The sequence below is a fragment of the Saccoglossus kowalevskii genome, chromosome 3, assembly GCF_978046115.1.
Source record: "Saccoglossus kowalevskii chromosome 3, keSacKowa6.1, whole genome shotgun sequence".
NCBI classification, from domain to species: Eukaryota; Metazoa; Hemichordata; class Enteropneusta; family Harrimaniidae; genus Saccoglossus; species Saccoglossus kowalevskii.
Window position 1 is genome coordinate 40,505,351 of NC_140643.1, and position 24,625 is coordinate 40,529,975.

Below are 24,625 nucleotides of genomic sequence, written 5' to 3' on the forward strand. Positions count from 1 at the left end.
ATTATGTGATTAGCCACGTCTGGCTAAATATGAATAGCCGGGTCTAGCTAAATATGCATTATGTGATTCGTCAGGTCTGGCTAAATATGAATAGTAGGGTCTAGCTAAATATGCATTATGTGATTAGCCAGGTCTAGCTAAATATGAATAGCAGGGTCTAGCTAAATATGCATAATGTGATTAGCCACGTCTGGCTAAATATGAATAGCCGGGTCTAGCTAAATATGCATTATGTGATTAGCCAGGTCTGGCTAAATATAAATAGCAGGGTCTAGCTAAATATGCATAATGTGATTAGCCAGGTCTGGCTAAATATGAACAGCAGGGTCTAGCTAAATATGCATGTGATTAGCCACGTCTGGCTAAATATGAATAGCCGGGTCTAGCTAAATATGCATTATGTGATTCGCCAGGTCTGGCTAAATATGAATAGCCGGGTCTAGCTAAATATGCATTATGTGATTAGCCAGGTCTGGCTAAATATGAATAGCAGGGTCTAGCTAAATATGCATTATGTGATTAGCCAGGTGTGGCTAAATATGAATAGCCGGGTCTAGCTAAATATGCATTATGTGATTAGCCAGGTCTGGCTAAATATGAATAGCAGGGTCTAGCTAAATATGCATTATGTGATTAGCCAGGTCTGGCTAAATATGAATAGCCGGGTCTAGCTAAATATGCATTATGTGATTAGCCAGGTCTGGCTAAATATGAATAGCCGGGTCTAGCTAAATATGCATTATGTGATTAGCCAGGTCTGGCTAAATATGAATAGCAGGGTCTAGCTAAATATGCATTATGTGATTAGCCAGGTCTGGCTAAATATGAATAGCCGGGTCTAGCTAAATATGCATTATGTGATTAGCCACGTCTGGCTAAATATGAATAGCCGGGTCTAGCTAAATATGCATTATGTGATTAGCCAGGTCTGGCTAAATATGAATAGCAGGGTCTAGCTAAATATGCATTATGTGATTAGCCAGGTCTGGCTAAATATGAATAGCAGGGTCTAGCTAAATATGCATTATGTGATTAGCCAGGTCTGGCTAAATATGAATAGCCGGGTCTAGCTAAATATGCATTATGTGATTAGCCAGGTCTGGCTAAATATGAATAGCCGGGTCTAGCTAAATATGCATTATGTGATTAGCCAGGTCTGGCTAAATATGAATAGCAGGGTCTAGCTAAATATGCATTATGTGATTAGCCAGGTCTGGCTAAATATGAATAGTCGGGTCTAGCTAAATATGCATTATGTGATTAGCCAGGTCTGGCTAAATATGAATAGCAGGGTCTATCTAAATATGCATTATGTGATTAGCCAGGTCTGGCTAAATATGAATAGCAGGGTCTAGCTAAATATGCATTATGTGATTAGCAAGGTCTGGCTAAATATGAATAGCAGGGTCTATCTAAAAATGCATTATGTGATTAGCCAGGTCTGGCTAAATATGAATTGCAGGGTCTAGCTAAATATGCATTATGTGATTAGCCAGGTGTGGCTAAATATGAATAGCAGGGTCTAGCTAAATATGCATTATGTGATTAGCCAGGTCTAGCTAATTATGAATAGCAGGGTCTAGCTAAATATGCATTATGTGATTAGCCAGGTGTGGCTAAATATGAATAGCCGGGTCTAGCTAAATATGCATTATGTGATTAGCCAGGTCTGGCTAAATATGAATAGCCTGGTCTAGCTAAATATGCATTATGTGATTAGCCAGGTCTGGCTAAATATGAATAGCCGGATCTAGCTAAATATGCATTATGTGATTAGCCAGGTCTGGCTAAATATGAATAGCAGGGTTTAGCTAAATATGCATTATGTGATTAGCCAGGTCTGACTAAATATGAATAGCCGGGTTTAGCTAAATATGCATTATGTGATTAGCCAGGTCTGGCTAAATATGAATAGCAGGGTCTAGCTAAATATGCATTATGTGATTACCCAGGTCTGGCTAAATATGAATAGCAGGGTTTAGCTAAATATGCATTATGTGATTAGCCAGGTCTGGCTAAATATGAATAGCAGGGTCTAGCTAAATATGCATTATGTGATTAGCAAGGTCTAGCTAAATATGAATAGCAGGGTCTAGCTAAATATGCATTATGTGATTAGCCAGGTCTGGCTAAATATGAATAGCCGGGTCTAGCTAAATATGCATAATGTGATTAGCCACGTCTAGCTAATTATGAATAGCAGGGTCTAGCTAAATATGCATTATGTGATTAGCCAGGTGTGGCTAAATATGAATAGCAGGGTCTAGCTAAATATGCATTATGTGATTAGCCAGGTCTGGCTAAATATGAATAGCAGGGTCTAGCTCAATATGCATTATGTGATTAGCCAGGTGTGGCTAAATATGAATAGCAGGGTCTAGCTATAGTCGGGTCTAGCTAAATATGCATTATGTGATTTGCCAGGTCTAGCTAAATATGAATAGCAGGGTCTAGCTAAATATGCATTATGTGATTAGCCAGGTGTGGCTAAATATGAATAGCAGGGTCTAGCTAAATATGCATTATGTGATTCGTCATGTCTAGCTAAATATGCATATTGTGATTAGCCGGGTATAGCTAAATATGCATAATGTGATTAGCCAGGTCTGGCTAAATATGAATAGCCGGGTCTAGCTAAATATGCATTATGTGATTAGCCAGGTCTGGCTAAATATGAATAGCAGGGTCTATCTAAATATGCATTATGTGATTAGCCAGGTCTGGCTAAATATGAATAGCAGGGTCTAGCTAAATATGCATTATGTGATTAGCAAGGTCTGGCTAAATATGAATAGCAGGGTCTATCTAAATATGCAATATGTGATTAGCCAGGTCTGGCTAAATATGAATAGCAGGGTCTAGCTAAATATGCATTATGTGATTAGCCAGGTGTGGCTAAATATGAATAGCCGGGTCTAGCTAAATATGCATTATGTGATTAGCCAGGTCTAGCTAATTATGAATAGCAGGGTCTAGCTAAATATGCATTATGTGATTAGCCAGGTGTGGCTAAATATGAATAGCCGGGTCTAGCTAAAAATGCATTATGTGATTAGCCAGGTCTGGCTAAATATGAATAGCCGGGTCTAGCTAAATATGCATTATGTGATTAGCCAGGTCTAGCTAATTATGAATAGCAGGGTCAAGCTAAATATGCATTATGTGATTAGCCAGGTGTGGCTAAATATGAATAGCCGGGTCTAGCTAAATATGCATTATGTGATTAGCCAGGTCTAGCTAAATATGAATAGCAGGGTCTAGCTAAATATGCATTATGTGATTAGCCAGGTGTGGCTAAATATGAATAGCAGGGTCTAGCTAAATATGCATTATGTGATTAGCCAGGTCTAGCTAATTATGAATAGCAGGGTCTAGCTAAATATGCATTATGTGATTAGCCAGGTGTGGCTAAATATGAATAGCAGGGTCTAGCTAAATATGCATTATGTGATTAGCCAGGTCTAGCTAATTATGAATAGCCGGGTCTAGCTAAATATGCATTATGTGATTAGCAGGGTCTAGCTAAATATGCATTATGTGATTAGTCAGGTGTGGCTAAATATGAATAGCAGGTTCTAGCTAAATATGCATTATGTAATTAGCCATGTACAGCTAAATATGCATATTGTGATTAGCCGGGTATAGCTAAATATGCATAATGCGATTAGCCAGGTCTAGGTAAATATGCATAATGTGATTAGCCGGGTCTAGCTAAATATGCATAATGTGATTAGCCAGGTCTAGCTAAATATTAATAGCCAGGTCTAGCTAAATATGCATAATGTGATTAGCCAAGTCTGGCTAAATATGAATAGCCGGGTCTAGCTAAATATGCATTATGTGATTAGCCAGGTCTGGCTAAATATGAATAGCAGGGTCTATCTAAATATGCATTATGTGATTAGCCAGGTCTGGCTAAATATGAATAGCAGGGTCTAGCTAAATATGCATTATGTGATTAGCAAGGTCTGGCTAAATATGAATAGCAGGGTCTATCTAAATATGCATTATGTGATTAGCCAGGTCTGGCTAAATATGAATAGCAGGGTCTAGCTAAATATGCATTATGTGATTAGCCAGGTGTGGCTAAATATGAATAGCCGGGTCTAGCTAAATATGCATTATGTGATTAGCCAGGTCTAGCTAATTATGAATAGCAGGGTCTAGCTAAATATGCATTATGTGATTAGCCAGGTGTGGCTAAATATGAATAGCCGGGTCTAGCTAAATATGCATTATGTGATTAGCCAGGTCTGGCTAAATATGAATAGCCGGGTCTAGCTAAATATGCATTATGTGATTAGCCAGGTCTGGCTAAATATGAATAGCCGGGTCTAGCTAAATATGCATTATGTGATTAGCCAGGTCTGGCTAAATATGAATAGCAGGGTCTAGCTAAATATGCATTATGTGATTAGCCAGGTCTGGCTAAATATGAATAGCCGAGTCTAGCTAAATATGCATTATGTGATTAGCCAATTCTGGCTAAATATGAATAGCCGGGTCTAGCTAAATATGCATTATGTGATTAGCCAGGTCTGGCTAAATATGAATAGCAGGGTTTAGCTAAATATGCATTATGTGATTAGCCAGGTCTGACTAAATATGAATAGCCGGGTCTAGCTAAATATGCATTATGTGATTAGCCAGGTCTGGCTAAATATGAATAGCAGGGTCTAGCTAAATATGCATTATGTGATTAGCCAGGTCTGGCTAAATATGAATAGCAGGGTTTAGCTAAATATCATTATGTGATTAGCCAGGTCTGGCTAAATATGAATAGCAGGGTCTAGCTAAATATGCATTATGTGATTAGCAAGGTCTAGCTAAATATGAATAGCAGGGTCTAGCTAAATATGCATTATGTGATTAGCCAGGTCTGGCTAAATATGAATAGCCGGGTCTAGCTAAATATGCATAATGTGATTAGCCACGTCTAGCTAATTATGAATAGCAGGGTCTAGCTAAATATGCATTATGTGATTAGCCAGGTGTGGCTAAATATGAATAGCCGGGTCTAGCTAAATATGCATTATGTGATTAGCCAGGTCTGGCTAAATATGAATAGTCGGGTCTAGCTAAATATGCATTATGTGATTAGCCACGTCTAGCTAAATATGAATAGCAGGGTCTAGCTAAATATGCATTATGTGATTAGCCAGGTGTGGCTAAATATGAATAGCAGGGTCTAGCTAAATATGCATTATGTGATTAGCCAGGTCTAGGTTTAGGTAAATATGCATTATGTGATTAGCCAGGTGTGGCTAAATATGAATAGCAGGGTCTAGCTAAATATGCATTATGTGATTCGTCATGTCTAGCTAAATATGCATATTGTGATTAGCCGGGTATAGCTAAATATGCATGTGATTAGCCACGTCTAGCTAATTATGAATTGCAGGGTCTAGCTAAATATGCATTATGTGATTAGCCAGGTGTGGCTAAATATGAATAGCCGGGTCTAGCTAAATATGCATTATGTGATTAGCCAGGTCTAGCTAAATATGCATAATGTGATTAGCCAGGTCTACATAAATATGCATAATGTCATTAGCCAGGTCTACATAAATATGCATAATGTCATTAGCCAGGTCTAACTAAATATGCATAATGTGATTAGCCAGGTCTAGCTAAATATGCATAATGTGATTAGCCAGGTCTACATAAATATGCATAATGTGATTAGCCAGGTCTACATAAATATGCATAATGTCATTAGCCAGGTCTAGCTAAATATGCATAATGTGATTAGCCAGGTCTACATAAATATGCATTATGTGATTGGCCAGGTCTAGCTAAATATGCAAAATGTGATTAGCCAGGTCTAGCTAAATATGCATAATGTGATTAGCCAGGTCTACATAAATATGCATTATGTGATTGGCCAGGTCTAGGTAAATATGCAAAATGTGATTAGCCAGGTCTAGCTAAATATGCATTATGTGATTAGCTAGGTCTAGGTAAATATGCATAATGTAATTAGCCAGGTCCAGCTAAATATGCATAATGTGATTAGATAGGTGTACCTAAATATGCATAATGTGGTTAGCTAAATCTAGGTAAATATGAAAAATGTGATTAGCCAGGTCTATCTAAATATGCATATTGTGATAGCCAGGTCTATCTAAATATGCATTATGTGATTAGCCAGGTATGGCTAAATATAAATAGCCGGGTCTAGCTAAATATGCATTATGTGATTAGCCAGGTCTGGCTAAATATGAATAGCAGGGTCTAGCTAAATATGCATTATGTGATTAGCCAGGTGTGGCTAAATATGAATAGCAGGGTCTAGCTAAATATGCATAATGTGATTAGCCAGGTCTAGTTAAATATGAATAGCCGGGTCTGGCTAAATATGCATAATGTAATTAGCCAGGTCCAGCTAAATATGCATTATGTGATTAGCCAGGTGTACCTAAATATACATAATGTGATTAGCTAGGTCTAGGTAAATATGCATATTGTGATTAGCTAGGTTTAGGTAAATATGCATATTGTGATTAGCTAGGTCTACCTAAATATGCATTATGTGATTGGCCAGGTCTAGCTAAATATGATTAGCCAGGTTTAGGTAAATATGCATAATGTGATTAGCCAGGTCTAGCTAAATATGAATAGCCAGGTTTAGCTAAATATGCATAATGAGATTAGCCATGTCCAGCTAAATATTTTCAGGTTTGTAATGCAAAAATAAAAGCATATTAATACAAATTAGATAAATTATAGCACTTCACATAATGCATGTATCAACTAAGTGTGTTTTCTGCTTGTTTCACCATGATAGTGCCATACACCGTTCAAAGCATAGCATATCATATGAACCTGTTTTCTCAAAAGTAAAACAAATAAGGTGATATCACCGTGGATACATGTATGATATAACACAAGCTGATGATATACAATAATAACAATAATGAACTTTCTACCACACCATACCTGATTTCATCAATGTATTCTGCAACCGTATTTGAATGAGCGAAGCCAGTCAGAAAAAAAAACACCATAAGAATACGTACACCAAAATAAAATAATTGTTTCATGTTTCCTTTTGCTCATTTGCATATATCGGGAGTGGAAATTCTGAGTATGTATTGAGAGTAAATTGCAATAGTGAGTTTGTACCAATTAGTTTACAGTTGAGAAATTAAGATTAAGTCACATTTTATTTCATTATGCAATATTCAAAGATGAGGTAACACACAAAGTTGAGGAGGTTAAAGATGAATTAAAAATTATATATAATGTTTGTTATACTTTCATTAATATGAGTTCATACTATCATTGGGGTCACCAGATATTTTTTTGAGATACAAGAATGCAAAATATCATGAAAAATGGTCAAAATTGATGTTTTTACACTGGCTTCTATGGAGAGATTATTTCATGGTGACATAGGTTGTACATTATTATTATAAAGTCTAAATTCATTTCAGACACTTGATATATAATTTAGTGAGGCTCCAGGGGTATCATGGTTTTCCATAATATACATTGGGAGGTTATTTCCCAAAATGCATTGCATATGTGTGCAGTAATATGCTCAGTAGTGCAAAATTTGAATTCAGCTTGAAGACAAGCATACAATAGTCATCACAACTGAAATTTTACACATACATATTTTGGATTTAAATTGTGTTTATAATGTATACATAATATGTATACATAATATCTCAATGCTACAAAAATATAGAATTGTGTATCAATAAACAAGTGGAAACCAAAGTCAAAAACATACAGGCCCATTAATTTTGAAAAATCTTAGTGAATTTTGGGATATAAGTTCAGCACAAATTTAAGCAATAAAAATAATACAATTAAAACAGAATTCCAGTTTTAAAGGCAATTACTCCTGAAAATTATTACATTTACATTGTGGTCTAATATGTGATGACATTCAAGAATACCTCAAAGTCTCCTGTACCCCAGTATGAATTGCCAACGAAAATAACAATTCGTGAAAAATTGTCTCTCAGGTAATAAAAGAAGTTTTCATATCATCAAAAGAAACTTGAAAAATTATATCAAAAAAGGAAAGTAATTTGTTGTATTGATATTTTGATAATGTCAGTTCAGAGGGTTTAATTGACTCTAGATTCTAGTCAAAACAGCTCTACTCTTCCATAAATATTTTAACGCATATTTAACAAATTGTCTGGAGGAATTTCTAAACTAACAGCTAACATGATAAATATTGACATTCCTAGATGTGTAATCAAGATAAGGTTATAAACAGTAAAATTATTCACTGTCATCTGTCTCCCGAGATCCTCCAGGATTAAATTGCTCCATCTCATCATTTCTGTTGTCTAAACCCACAATTCTCTTGAATTAACTTCCTACATTTCATCTTTCCTGTTGTATTTACCCACAACCCCCCATGGACTAATTTGCTTCGTCTCATCATTCCTGTTGTCTCTACCCACAATCCTCTTCGATTACCTTGCTACATTTCATCTTTCCTGTTTCATCTCATCATTCCTATTGTCTCTACCCACAATCCTCTTCGATTAACTTGCTACATTTCATCTTTCCTGTTGTCTTTATTCACAATCTTCTTGGATTAATTTGCTCTATCTCATCATTTCTGTTGTCTCTACCCAGAATCCTCTTCGATTACCTTGCTACATTTCATCTTTCCTGTTGTCTCAACCCACAATCTTCTTGTATTAATTTGCTCTGTCTCATCATTTCTGTTGTCTCTACCCAGAATCCTCTCCTCAATTGTCTCTAACTAAATTTTGATTTATTGCTCCATCTCATTCTACCAATGCAATTAACTCATAGCACTGAATTCACTGCTGAATGATTTAGTAAAGACATTAGTAGGAAAGAGAAATACATCAACTACCGGAAAGACTTATGCCAAAGGGAAAACACAATTATTGTGATTATAATTACAAAATCATTACTTTCTCTGTGTTTGTATATGACTATGATATATCTTGGATACATCATAGTGAGTGTAATCCTCGGTACATCATAGTGAGTGTAATCCTGGGTACATCATAGTGAGTGTAATCCTGGGTACATCATAGCGAGTGTAATCCTGGGTACATCATAGTGAGTGTAATCCTGGGTACATCATAGTGAGTGTAATCCTGGATACATCATAGTGAGTGTAATCCTGGGTACATCATAGTGAGTGTAATCCTGGATACATCATAGTGAGTGTAATCCTTGGTACATCACAGTGAGTGTAATCCTGGATACATCATAGTGAGTGTAATCCTTGGTACATCATAGTGAGTGTAATCCTGGATACATCATAGTGAGTGTAATCCTGGATACATCATAGTGAGTGTAATCCTGGGTACATCATAGTGAGTGTAATCCTGGATACATTATAGTGAGTGTAATCCTGGATACATCATATTGAGTGTATTCATGGATACATCATAGTGAGTGCAATACTGGATACATCATAGTGAGTGTAATCCTGGGTACATCATAGTGAGTGTAATCCTGGGTACATCATAGTGAGTGTAATCCTGGGTACATCATAGTGAGTGTAATCCTGGGTACATCATAGTGAGTGTAATCCTGGATACATCATAGTGAGTGTAATCCTGGGTACATCATAGTGAGTGTAATCCTGGATACATCATAGTGAGTGTAATCCTTGGTACATCACAGTGAGTGTAATCCTGGATACATCATAGTGAGTGTAATCCTTGGTACATCATAGTGAGTGTAATCCTGGATACATCATAGTGAGTGTAATCCTGGATACATCATAGTGAGTGTAATCCTGGGTACATCATAGTGAGTGTAATCCTGGATACATTATAGTGAGTGTAATCCTGGATACATCATATTGAGTGTATTCATGGATACATCATAGTGAGTGCAATACTGGATACATCATAGTGAGTGTAATCCTGGGTACATCATAGTGAGTGTAATCCTGGATACATCATAGTGAGTGTAATCCCCTGGGTACATCATAGTGAGTGTAATCCTGGGTACATCATAGTGAGTGTAATCCTGGATACATCATAGTGAGTGTAATCCTGGATACATCATAGTGAGTGTAATCCTTGGTACATCATAGTGAGTGTAATCCTGGGTACATCATAGTGAGTGTAATCCTGGATACATCATAGTGAGTGTAATGCTGGGTACATCATAGTGAGTGTAATCCAGGATACATCATAGTGAGTGTAATCCTTGGTACATCATAGTGAGTGTAATCCTGGATACATCATAGTAATTGTAATCCTGGATACATCATAGTGAGTGTAATCCTGGGTACATCATAGTGAGTGTAATCCTGGATACATTATAGTGAGTGTAATCCTGGATACATCATATTGAGTGTATTCATGGATACATCATAGTGAGTGCAATACTGGATACATCATAGTGAGTGTAATCCTGGGTACATCATAGTGAGTGTAATCCTGGATACATCATAGTGAGTGTAATCCTGGGTACATCATAGTGAGTGTAATCCTGGGTACATCATAGTGAGTGTAATCCTGGATACATCATAGTGAGTGTAATCCTGGATACATCATAGTGAGTGTAATCCTTGGTACATCATAGTGAGTGTAATCCTGGATACATCATAGTGAGTGTAATCCTTGGTACAACATAGTGAGTGTAATCCTGGATACATCATAGTGAGTGTAATCCTGGATACATCATAGTGAGTGTAATCCTGGGTACATCATAGTGAGTGTAATCCTTGGTACATCATAGTGAGTGTAATCCTTGGTACATCATAGTGAGTGTAATCCTGAATACGTCATAGTGAGTGTAATCCTGGGTACATCATAGTGAGTGTAATCCTGGATACATCATAGTGAGTGTAATCCTGGGTACATCATAGTGAGTGTAATTCTGGATACATCATAGTGAGTGTAATCCTTGGTACATCATAGTGAGTGTAATCCTGGGTACATCATAGTGAGTGTAATCCAGGATACATCATAGTGAGTGTAATCCTTGGTACATCATAGTGAGTGTAATCCTGGATACATCATAGTGATTGTAATCCTGGATACATCATAGTGAGTGTAATCCTGGGTACATCATAGTGAGTGTAATCCTGGATACATTATAGTGAGTGTAATCCTGGATACATCATATTGAGTGTATTCATGGATACATCATAGTGAGTGCAATACTGGATACATCATAGTGAGTGTAATCCTGGGTACATCATAGTGAGTGTAATCCTGGATACATCATAGTGAGTGTAATCCTGGGTACATCATAGTGAGTGTAATCCTGGATACATCATAGTGAGTGTAATCCTGGATACATCATAGTGAGTGTAATCCTTGGTACATCATAGTGAGTGTAATCCTGGATACATCATAGTGAGTGTAATCCTTGGTACAACATAGTGAGTGTAATCCTGGATACATCATAGTGAGTGTAATCCTGGATACATCATAGTGAGTGTAATCCTGGGTACATCATAGTGAGTGTAATCCAGGATACATCATAGTGAGTGTAATCCTTGGTACATCATAGTGAGTGTAATCCTGAATACGTCATAGTGAGTGTAATCCTGGGTACATCATAGTGAGTGTAATCCTGGATACATCATAGTGAGTGTAATCCTGGGTACATCATAGTGAGTGTAATTCTGGATACATCATAGTGAGTGTAATCATTGGTACATCATAGTGAGTGTAATCCTGGATACATCATAGTGAGTGTAATCCTTGGTACATCATAGTGAGTGTAATCCTGGATACATCATAGTGAGTGTAATCCTGGATACATCATAGTGAGTGTAATCCTGGGTACATCATAGTGAGTGTAATCCAGGATACATCATAGTGAGTGTAATCCTTGGTACATCATAGTGAGTGTAATCCTGGATACATCATAGTGAGTGTAATCCTGGATACATCATAGTGAGTGTAATCCTGGGTACATCATAGTGAGTGTAATCCTGGATACATCATAGTGAGTGTAATCCTTGGTACATCATAGTGAGTGTAATCCTGGATACATCATATTGAGTGTATTCATGGATACATCATAGTGAGTGTAATACTGGATACATCATAGTGAGTGTAATCCTGGATACATCATAGTGAGTGTAATCCTTGGTACATCATAGTGAGTGTAATCCTGGGTACATCATAGTGAGTGTAATCCTGGATACATCATAGTGAGTGTAATGCTGGGTACATCATAGTGAGTGTAATCCTGGATACATCATAGTGAGTGTAATCCTTGGTACATCATAGTGAGTGTAATCCTGGATACATCATAGTAATTGTAATCCTGGATACATCATAGTGAGTGTAATCCTGGGTACATCATAGTGAGTGTAATCCTGGATACATTATAGTGAGTGTAATCCTGGATACATCATATTGAGTGTATTCATGGATACATCATAGTGAGTGCAATACTGGATACATCATAGTGAGTGTAATCCTGGGTACATCATAGTGAGTGTAATCCTGGATACATCATAGTGAGTGTAATCCTGGGTACATCATAGTGAGTGTAATCCTGGGTACATCATAGTGAGTGTAATCCTGGATACATCATAGTGAGTGTAATCCTGGATACATCATAGTGAGTGTAATCCTTGGTACATCATAGTGAGTGTAATCCTGGATACATCATAGTGAGTGTAATCCTTGGTACAACATAGTGAGTGTAATCCTGGATACATCATAGTGAGTGTAATCCTGGATACATCATAGTGAGTGTAATCCTGGGTACATCATAGTGAGTGTAATCCTTGGTACATCATAGTGAGTGTAATCCTTGGTACATCATAGTGAGTGTAATCCTGAATACGTCATAGTGAGTGTAATCCTGGGTACATCATAGTGAGTGTAATCCTGGATACATCATAGTGAGTGTAATCCTGGGTACATCATAGTGAGTGTAATTCTGGATACATCATAGTGAGTGTAATCCTTGGTACATCATAGTGAGTGTAATCCTGGGTACATCATAGTGAGTGTAATCCAGGATACATCATAGTGAGTGTAATCCTTGGTACATCATAGTGAGTGTAATCCTGGATACATCATAGTGATTGTAATCCTGGATACATCATAGTGAGTGTAATCCTGGGTACATCATAGTGAGTGTAATCCTGGATACATTATAGTGAGTGTAATCCTGGATACATCATATTGAGTGTATTCATGGATACATCATAGTGAGTGCAATACTGGATACATCATAGTGAGTGTAATCCTGGGTACATCATAGTGAGTGTAATCCTGGATACATCATAGTGAGTGTAATCCTGGGTACATCATAGTGAGTGTAATCCTGGATACATCATAGTGAGTGTAATCCTGGATACATCATAGTGAGTGTAATCCTTGGTACATCATAGTGAGTGTAATCCTGGATACATCATAGTGAGTGTAATCCTTGGTACAACAAAGTGAGTGTAATCCTGGATACATCATAGTGAGTGTAATCCTGGATACATCATAGTGAGTGTAATCCTGGGTACATCATAGTGAGTGTAATCCAGGATACATCATAGTGAGTGTAATCCTTGGTACATCATAGTGAGTGTAATCCTGAATACGTCATAGTGAGTGTAATCCTGGGTACATCATAGTGAGTGTAATCCTGGATACATCATAGTGAGTGTAATCCTGGGTACATCATAGTGAGTGTAATTCTGGATACATCATAGTGAGTGTAATCATTGGTACATCATAGTGAGTGTAATCCTGGATACATCATAGTGAGTGTAATCCTTGGTACATCATAGTGAGTGTAATCCTGGATACATCATAGTGAGTGTAATCCTGGATACATCATAGTGAGTGTAATCCTGGGTACATCATAGTGAGTGTAATCCAGGATACATCATAGTGAGTGTAATCCTTGGTACATCATAGTGAGTGTAATCCTGGATACATCATAGTGAGTGTAATCCTGGATACATCATAGTGAGTGTAATCCTGGGTACATCATAGTGAGTGTAATCCTGGATACATCATAGTGAGTGTAATCCTTGGTACATCATAGTGAGTGTAATCCTTGGTACATCATATTGAGTGTATTCATGGATACATCATAGTGAGTGTAATACTGGATACATCATAGTGAATGTAATCCTGGGTACATCATAGTGAGTGTAATCCTGGATACATCATAGTGAGTGTAATCCTGGGTACATCATAGTGAGTGTAATCCTGGGTACATCATAGTGAGTGTAATCCTGGATACATCATAGTGAGTGTAATCCTGGATACATCATAGTGAGTGTAATCCTTGGTACATCATAGTGAGTGTAATCCTGGATACATCATAGTGAGTGTAATCCTTGGTACATCATAGTGAGTGTAATCCTGGGGACATCATAGTGAGTGTAATCCTGGGTACATCATAGTGAGTGTAATCCTGGATACATCATAGTGAGTGTAATCCTGTATACATCATAGTGAGTGTAATCCTGGATACATCATAGTGAGTGTAATCCTGGGTACATCATAGTGAGTGTAATCCTGGATACATCATTGTGAGTGTAATCCTGGATACAAATTAATCCTTGATAAACCATATTGAGATTTGTCCTGGGTATTCCATCTTTCAAATAATCCAATATACACCATATTTAGATTAATCCCGGATACACTATATTAAAATTATACCTGTATAAATCATATTGGGTTAGTCGTGGATATACTATCTTTGGAATAATCCTGGATACACAATATTTAGATTAATCCCGGATACACTATATTAAAATTATACCTGTATAAATCATATTGGGTTAATCCTGGATATACTATCTTTGGAATAATCCTGGATACACAATATTTAGATTAATCCTAGATATACCATATTAAAATTAATTCTGGATACACCATAGTGGGATTAGTACTGGATATACCATATTTAGATTAATCATGGATATATACCATATATAAATTAATCTCAATTACACAGTACTATTAATTGTCAAGACACAAATATTGGAAAAATCCTGTCAAAATCCATACAATTATTTTATTATTAGTCAACATATGTAAACTTGTTTGGTTCACTGACAATCTATTTTTAAAATAATATGCATAAAATGCTATAGCAGAGGTTCCCATAGACCACTGTGAAAACACATTTCCTTGATAAAAATATATATATATATATATATATATATATATATATATATATATATATATATATATATATATATATATATATATATATATATATATATATATATATAAATAGATTCTTTTTACCATATGTCACCAAATATAATTTTGAGATATATCCTTGCAATAGGAAACAATGGTAAAACGCCCTTAAACAGACAAAACATACTATTTTCACCAAATTTATTGATTGATTTTCTCTGATCTGAGTACAGTGAACCCATATTTTTAATTCATTTTCTTTATCCTTGAAACATGAATTATAAAATATGTAAAAATAATTAAAATGACCATTTTACTTTTATAGCATTCCGCGTTAACTCTAAAATATTTTATTTTCAGTTTAATCAAATTCAACTATATATCAGTTCACACTTCTTAATTACTTTCTACCACCTTTCTACTACAATACAGTATATAGTGTCAATTTGTTAACACTGACCTTTCAAACATACAGCATATATAGATGGTTAATAAGAAGGTACAACACGTCATGCAATTGATGTTGATAATACATGATATATGAATCTCTGTCATTTCCCCAAAAAAAGGATATACGGTATATATTGTTCATTTCTATCAAATATACATATACCTGCACGAAGGCTGGATAAATTCATTATTAATTATTCAAATATAATATTGCTTTGTATCCCAATATTTGTAAAACAAATTGTAAAACCTGTACTAGACAACTTTGACACATTGTATACATTGTGTATAAATTATTCAAAGGTTACTAATATCACAGGGTTGACTCCCTGTGCGTCATATACGTGCAGCGTTAATATCCAATATCTTATATTGAGATCTTGTCTTATTATGTACTACAACAGACAGATATGTAAGTGAAATGAAAACAACACTCCATGATCATTGACAATTTATTCTTTCTTGTACCACTTGTGTAACACGTGGATTGACTACAAGTCAATCAGAACAAAAATTGCAAAATAAACTACTGTAAAATACTTTATTTCTTGAAATTTATTTTTGCTATTTTTGCTGAAGGGGTGATTCAGTAAATTTACTTTTTTTCCTATATTTTACATTCAACTCAACAAAAATCGGTGTAAATTAGTTTCATACAAAACACCCAAAAAAATCCCTTTAAGCGAAAATTAATTAAAGTACAATAATGACAACAGATTTGTGAAAAGATGCCTAATTTTGAATTTAACAGCTAAAGAAAAAAATGTTTATAAACAGTTTGAAGATCGTTTGTAAGTATTGTAACCTACTGTAAAATGACTAATTTTCACTGGAATTTCACTGATTTACCATTTCAGGCATATTCAGTGGGTTTTAAATTCACGGTTTCATCATTTAGATAATTTGTTCTATGCTAAATTTTACATATTCACTGGGTTTTAATTTAGCGCATTTTCCAGTCAGCGAAATAAGCTAAATTACATGTAAAACCCAGTGAATAATTACCCCCTTTACAGTATTAAATAGAGGAGAATTTTATCCCAATATTTTGTATCAAAAATGCTAATTACAGATTTACATATATTGTGTGACAAAATGCCAAAAGTTTGCATTTTTTGGGCAATTTCCATAGAAACCCATGTAAAAAGATTAATTCATGCAAAATAAATTGTATTCACCAGAATCTCCTAATAATTCATGACAAGCTAAATTACTCATCTTCTAACAACATACTATTTTTTCACAATATGTTACCAAACAATATTTCCATATAAAATGAGATTATTTCCCCATTGGAACCTATATAAAATGGCTGAAACATCGCCATTTTTTTCACAAAAAGTAGTTCCGTGATCATGTATTTTTATGTGAGTTTTGTGAATGTTAGCATTTCATAGGAAAATAGGCGTCACACAGACTTTCTTGTTACAATGCTCTCAATTGATAATGTAATTTATGCCCAGACGGTTTTATTTCAAGGCCAGCAATGACGAATGTATGTTTTTGTTTTTTCTTTAAATTGAAACACCTACCTGTAGTTTTCTTTCTGGTGATAAAACCAATTGCCATTATGCACCAAATAGTAATAACTGATATAAATTTGAAAAAAAAACTGGAAATATTTCAGCTGTAGACAGTCACCTTAAAAAGAAAAATACTCGATTACTGTATATGAAATGTTTTAATATGCTACACTCAAATTTACATAAGGCACGGGATTACTTTGGGTTTAACTTGAAATGACAACAAATAGGATTAATGGAATCTATTGGCTGAATGGAATTAGCAAAAAATTAGAGCATATAAATTAGCAAAAATAACATTGATTGAAAAAGATACAGTTATGACAGTAAATTTATAGTTTACCAACTTGATTGGATCTATGATAATTGAGTAATTAAAACTAGTGAAAAATGAAAGTAATTAAACCTGTCTGCAATGTGTGGGTAATAACTACTTCCTGGAACTATTTCACGCACCTGAGACCATTAACATATTAACCTCAAATTTCACTACATCACTTTCACACAATTAGGTAAAACACAGATGGACGGAATGTATTAAAGGGATGGTTCATCTCAAAAGTAGGGGGGTAATAACACTCTACCTGCATATTTTTGTTACTGTCGTATTCAAATTATATTTGTTTTACATGCACATACCAGTGCAGTTAATTGTTTTGCATGAGCTTGATTAATTTATATATATATATTTTTTTAATAACCCCCCCCCCCCATGATTTTAAATGACCTATCCCTAATACTAGGAAAATAACAGTTATCAATACAGAGGAACAAGAGACTAGAATGTTTTGTACAAAGCTTGGGAATTGTATGCATACAATTGATTGTCATGAAGTAAATCCCTCTAGATACAGAACTCATTGAAGTATACAACCACAATACAATTTAGACAAGTTTCTTCTATTCATCTATTCATACATAGTGGTCATTAATGCCCATTATCAGTGTCTGACGATGATAGCAATGTACTCGCTAAATTCACCGACACCAGGTAAGGGTTGTGACAAGATGGATGCTATAACAGCTAGAAGCTCCGAGAAACATATCCAGTGTCGTCTCTTCTTAATTACAATATGAAAGAAAAAGCATTTCAATTAATCAACAAGACATGAATGAAAACGATGAGAGTCTTTACTCACCTGCGTTGCGTGTCTCGCGTATCAACAATTTGTCACTGCTACAAGCGAAATAAAAATATAAAAATGCAGAGTGTACATGAGAGAAGATTTTGTGAACAAGTATGAACTAGAGAAGCGATATATTACTACATAGCTTGGTGACTCGACTTACTTTGACGAAAATCATCACTGCAAAGTGATTATTTCACTGTGATGAATTGTGGGAGTTTATTTTCTTCAGGCATTTCATTGTACATTCTATCAGATGACGTTGACTGATTGACTTCATAGCTACCTCATTAACATAATTTATTTGCTTTTTTTTTATAAGAAATTTACTGGCAGTGTAAAAGCACGCCTATTTATATAGGTAACCATGGTGATTCATTTAGTAGTAAATAATACAGTTAGACTGAAAGCCAATTGGCTGTTTATCTTTTAGAATACACAATTGAATTTGATGGATAGAAGCCAACAGAAATAATATCTAGTAACGAGCTGTATTTTTATCAATCAAAATTATCGGGTAGTGGATCCTTAAGGAGCATACTTTTACATGCTGAATTGTAACCCGAACATGATTTATTTTATTTATCAAATCCCATATTCTCACTATTATTAGTTGTAATATTTTTTTACATCTAAAACTACTACTAATAGACCTGGGTGAGTGAAGCACAGACTAAATGGAAAGGCCAATTCACTGGCCAAGATTCATTTATTAACGAACCTTGGTTAATGTCCTCAGGTACTTGTGTTTGACCGAGCTGGGTGACGCTAGGATAGCGCAATAAATTGTCATTTGATAGAGAGATGGTCACAAAGCCCTGTCATGCAGTCCCAAACATAAATATAATTTCTGTGTCAGCAATTGTAATTTCAAACATGAACAAAAAAGTCAGGAGAGACAATAGCGACATTCAATGTTCGGATCTGTCACGTACACAAAAAAATAAAAATAATCTACTCTATGTGATTTACCTACATTTCACTTCAATTACACTGGTTATAACATTGACCTCGCTTGATTTCCCATAATCCTTTACTGCAAAAGTGCATATTACCAGTAATTAAGTAGTAAAACATGGCATATTAGGTGAACATTTTCATATTTTTTATTTTTCATTATTAAATTTACAATAAATAGTAGTACCAATATAATCAACTTATGAAAATTAATTTAGGTACAAAGCATTTATTATTTTTTTATTTTATTTGAAAAAATACTTTTATTAGACACAGCAACTACATCTGATAATATAGATATAGCACTACTAATAAATCTGCATAACAATATTCTTCAGATTTTGGTACAAATACACCAAGACAAAATTATTTATTATGATAAAATTTATGAATGTATAATAGTTTAATCAGTATTTGTAGGGAAATACTACAAACATGTACTTCTCAATTGACAAGGTGGAATCACTGCACATACACAAACAAACTAGTAAATGCAAAAAAAGAAAAAATTCAAAGCTGTCTGTTGTTAACACAATTCATACAGGCACATCCCAGGTCAATTTAATTTTAATAAAATACAATGACAAATATTCCCTTTCCTACCCCCTACTGAGAACATGTACTCACTCCATCACATTAATTTTCTTTGAATACACAGCTTTGATGTTGCCATGACAACACGTATGTTGAGAATTTACAAGTCTTTTTTGTTATTCATTTGTCCCTTTATTGTATTTGATTAGTGGTTAAACTCAGAGTCAGGACTGACTTGAAATCATGATTGATGAGACGAGAGAGTTTTTGTATTGTTAGAAAGGATTTCATTTAGCAACATGTGTTGTCAAGGGTTGATTTTACACAGGTATACATTAGTAGTGAAGTCGGCAGAAATCAATAGTATTGTCAAGTGTGTTTTTATATCAGAATATGATATGTGTCAGGGACAGTGCAATATACCAAGCATGTTTTGATTGATTCAGACAAAATATTGGTCAATATCTAGGGGCGTTTATAGTGAACATGTAAGAGGTGGGTTAAAAGTGTAATGTTTATAGTAAACATGTAAGAGGTGGGTTAAAAGTGTAATGTTTATAGTAAACATGTAAGAGGTGGGTTAAAAGTGTAATGTTTATAGTAAACATGTAAGAGGTGGGTTAAAAGTGTAATGTTTATAGTAAACATGTAAGAGGTGGGTTAAAAGTGTAATGTTTATAGTAAACATGTAAGAGGTGGGTTAAAAGTGTAATGTTTATAGTAAACATGTAAGAGGTGGGTTAAAAGTGTAATGTTCATAGTAAACATGTAAGAGGTGGGTTAAAAGTGTAATGTTTATAGTAAACATGTAAAAGGTGGGTTAAAAGTGTAATGTCTATAGTAAACATGTAAGAGGTGGGTTAAAAGTGTAATGTTTATAGTAAACATGTAAGAGGTGGGTTAAAAGTGTAATGTCTATAGTATTAGACCACAGGGACATCAGATAACATCACAATGTTATGTCACATTACATAACACAGTAACATTGGATTAGATCACAGTGACCTCAGATAACATTGCAATGTGACGTCACATTACATAACACAGTAACATTGGATTAAATTACAGTGACCTCAGATAACATAGTGATGTGACCCTACATTACATAACACGGTAACATTGGATTAGATCACAGTGCATGACCTCAGATAACATATTGCAATGTGACGTCACATTACATAACACAGTAACATTGGATTATATCACAGTGACCTCAGATAACATTGCAATGTGACGTCACATTACATAACACAGTATCATTGGATTAGATCACAGTGACCTCAGATAACATCACAATGTGACGTCATATTACATAACACAGTAACATTGGATTAGATCACAGTGACCTCAGATAACATCACAATGTGACGTCACATTACATAACACAGTAACATTGGATTAGATCACATTGACCTCAGATAACATTGCAATGTGACGTCACATTACATAACATAGTAACATTGGATTAGATCACAGTGACCTCAGATAACATCACAATGTGACGTCACATTACATAACACAGTAACATTGGATTAGATCACAATGACCTCAGATAAAATCACAATGTGACGTCACATTACATAACACAGTAACATTGGATTAGATCACAGTGACCTCAGATAACATTGCAATGTGACGTCACATTACATAACACAGTAACATTGGATTAGATCACAATGACCTCAGATAACATCACAATGTGACATCACATTACATAACACAGTAACATTGGATTAGATCACAGTGACCTCAGATAACATTGCAATGTGACGTCACATTACATAACACAGTAACATTGGATTAGATCACATTGACCTCAGATAACATTGCAATGTGATGTCACATTACATAACATAGTAACATTGGATTAGATCACAATGACCTCAGATAACATCACAATGCGACGTCACATTACATAACACAGTAACATTGGATTAGATCACAGTGACCTCAGATGACATTGCAATGTGACGTCACATTACCTAACACAGTAACATTGGATTAGATCACAGTGACCTCAGATAACATCACAATGTGACGTCACATTACATAACCCAGTAACATTGGATTAGATCACATTGACCTCAGATAACATCACAATGTGACGTCACATTACATAACACAGAAACATTGGATTACATCACATTGACCTCAGATAACATCACAATGTGATGTCACATTACATAAAACAGTAACATTGGATTAGATCACATTGACCTCAGATAACATTGCAATGTGACGTCACATTACATAACATAGTAACATTGGATTAGATCACAGTGACCTCAGATAACATCACAATGTGACGTCACATTACATAACACAGTAACATTGGATTAGATCACAATGACCTCAGATAACATCACAATGTGACATCACATTACATAACACAGTAACATTGGATTAGATCACATTGACCTCAGATAACATTGCAATGTGACGTCACATTACATAACACAGTAACATTGGATTAGATCACAGTGACCTCAGATAACATCACAATGTGACGTCACATTACATAACACAGTAACATTGGATTACATCACAGTGACCTCAGACAACATCACAATGTGACGTCACATTACATAACACAGTAACATTGGATTACATCACAGTGACCTCAGACAACATCACACTATGAACTTAGAAAACTTACATTACTATATGTCTATTATCTCTGCAACTTTCCATTCTATACATCATTGGGAATATTAGACAGCTACTAGATGATACATGTATGTGTTATCTAAATCCCACCCTAGGGATATATTGTAATTGCCAATGTGTGATTAAACATACCTTGTATCATAAGACAAATTATATCGAAATTTTAAACTAACACAAAATCAATTCCAGTGTGTGTGTGACTGTCACAATTTTAAGCATGACAAATGCCTCATTTTCAAGTTAATCTAATGTTTTCTTGCAGATATATAACTGTATGGAACAAGCATAAGCCTACCACAAGTTATCTAATTAGGGATTAGTCATGTGACAAAAAAAACACATGTAAAAGATAAATTTTCTACCCTTTTTTAAAATAGGAAACCTTTATACAACCATGATTGTACAAAAGCAATATGCCTACACAGGTATGTATAACCAACCTAAAGGCATCAATGGGCACTGTAGACATATATATACAGTTTTTAGCAAATATTCACTGAAAACTTTTTTCATATTTTTTATACAGTATGAGTTAAGGTAAGGCAAATAATTAATCTGTGATTCAAACATTCTCTAAAACTTAAATCATGCAACTATATACAACCTATACATCTTCTGAAAGCTTTTATAGATGTAGGCGAGCAGAAGAGCGCATACTGTACCTATGTTTGTCTGAGGGATTACCGTAACTCATTAACTAATGATAACACTGTTTTTTAACACTATATATATATATATGGTATTTATTTATAATAGAAGGCCATCGGCCTTTTTTAACACTGAGAATTGCACAGGATGTTTGGAATGCTGCAGGCTAGACTACTGCATTTTTGTTTTTTTGCTTTATCTGTGAAGTGAATAATAATAAATGCTATGAAAGTCTATAATACTTTCCTCGCTGCCATCTTTTTTAATACAGTCTTAATAATAGCATTATTATGTATATTTTAATTATCAATTAGAAATTCCCAGACAAGTTTCACATCCGTGTTTAGTTACACATATCTCCTGATTACAGAATTTACATGGCTCGACAAAAAAATTGATTTGGACACCACAAAAAATAAATGTGTTTGAAATGTGTGTGTCACACCCAAAACATATATGAAAGAAAAAGTAAACCATGCAACAAAGTGCATTGTACCGCCAGATTTTTGAACATGTACATCAAGCCAACCTTAAAAAAACAAAATACATTTTAGCTTTTAAAATTTAACTGCATATAATTATTTATTTTCATTTTAAAACTTAGTTAATTTGAAAATTCTACTATGTGACCACTTTCTCTCAGTGTAACCAGCTATATATAATGCTCACTGTGACTGCTACAAGATTATGCTTGAACTTGAAGTGGATTTACGCTGGGCTTGTCACAACATGGGTGTGTAATGGCTTGACCTAAGTGTATTCCACTTGGTTGATCAGGCCCAGTAGAATGAATCAGACATCCTAATTATATCAAATCACACAAAAGAGTACACATGAAAAAAGGGCATGGTCCAAGCAAAGATTAAGACTTCAAGTACATGGCATATATTAGTATATAAATACTGCTTGCAGCCAGAGAAATTAATAGCTAGGACTTTTAAATTTCTCAAAGAAAGATGTTAAGCTTCGTGTGAAACAATTCTGTGTTCAGTTTATTGACCAGTTAGTAAGGGGTGATAACAATAGCTCTAAAGTCAGATTGATGTGTTTGTGTTTGGTGTGCACTATACATGTGCCAACATGTATATGCATAGGACAACTCAATATATAATTATTTATGACATTTTAAAAATAGAATTCTCTCTTAACTTAGAATCTTTATTTACCTATAACCTTTATTTATTTTATGTTTTTAGAAAGCCTGGATATTCTCGAAAGCAGACATCTAAGCATCAAGCATCACGGTGAAAATAATTAACAGCCGAACACTCTCAGAAAACTGTACTTTGGGATGGTTGTTGAGACTTTCCTGAACAGTGTAACAAGATTAGCCCTACATGTACAACATATATAAATTTGGTTGCTCAGGATTACTTCAAAGTAGAGTTTGTGCTGTTTCCTAGCTGTTCTTTAACTGGTGTTCCACAGTACGAGCACATGTTACATTGCTGTGCATCGTGTGTAATGTGTGCTTTAAAAATACTGGGTATGCATCACATGACAGAAAGATTACTAAACCTACAATATTCAGAAAACAATGCAGTATTTCCAGCAGATAATCTCAAGGTATACTGAATGTAAATTACTAAAACAATGTAAATATGTACTGACCTGTTTATATTTT

At 34.8% G+C, this 24,625-nt stretch overlaps 1 protein-coding gene across 1 annotated transcript in view; it reads right to left on the reverse strand.

The window, feature by feature from the left end:
• LOC100372987 (cAMP-dependent protein kinase type II regulatory subunit-like) overlaps nt 1-18,400 on the reverse strand; it is a 65,076-nt gene extending 46,676 nt beyond the window's left edge. The window contains exons 1-3 of the mRNA XM_085497204.1: nt 18,359-18,400; nt 18,208-18,245; nt 17,078-17,186 (exon numbers count right to left, since the gene is read on the reverse strand). The gene's annotated coding sequence lies outside the window, so the exon portion shown is untranslated. The remainder of the gene's footprint in view (nt 1-17,077; nt 17,187-18,207; nt 18,246-18,358) is intronic.
• Between the last annotated feature and the right edge of the window lie 6,225 nt (nt 18,401-24,625).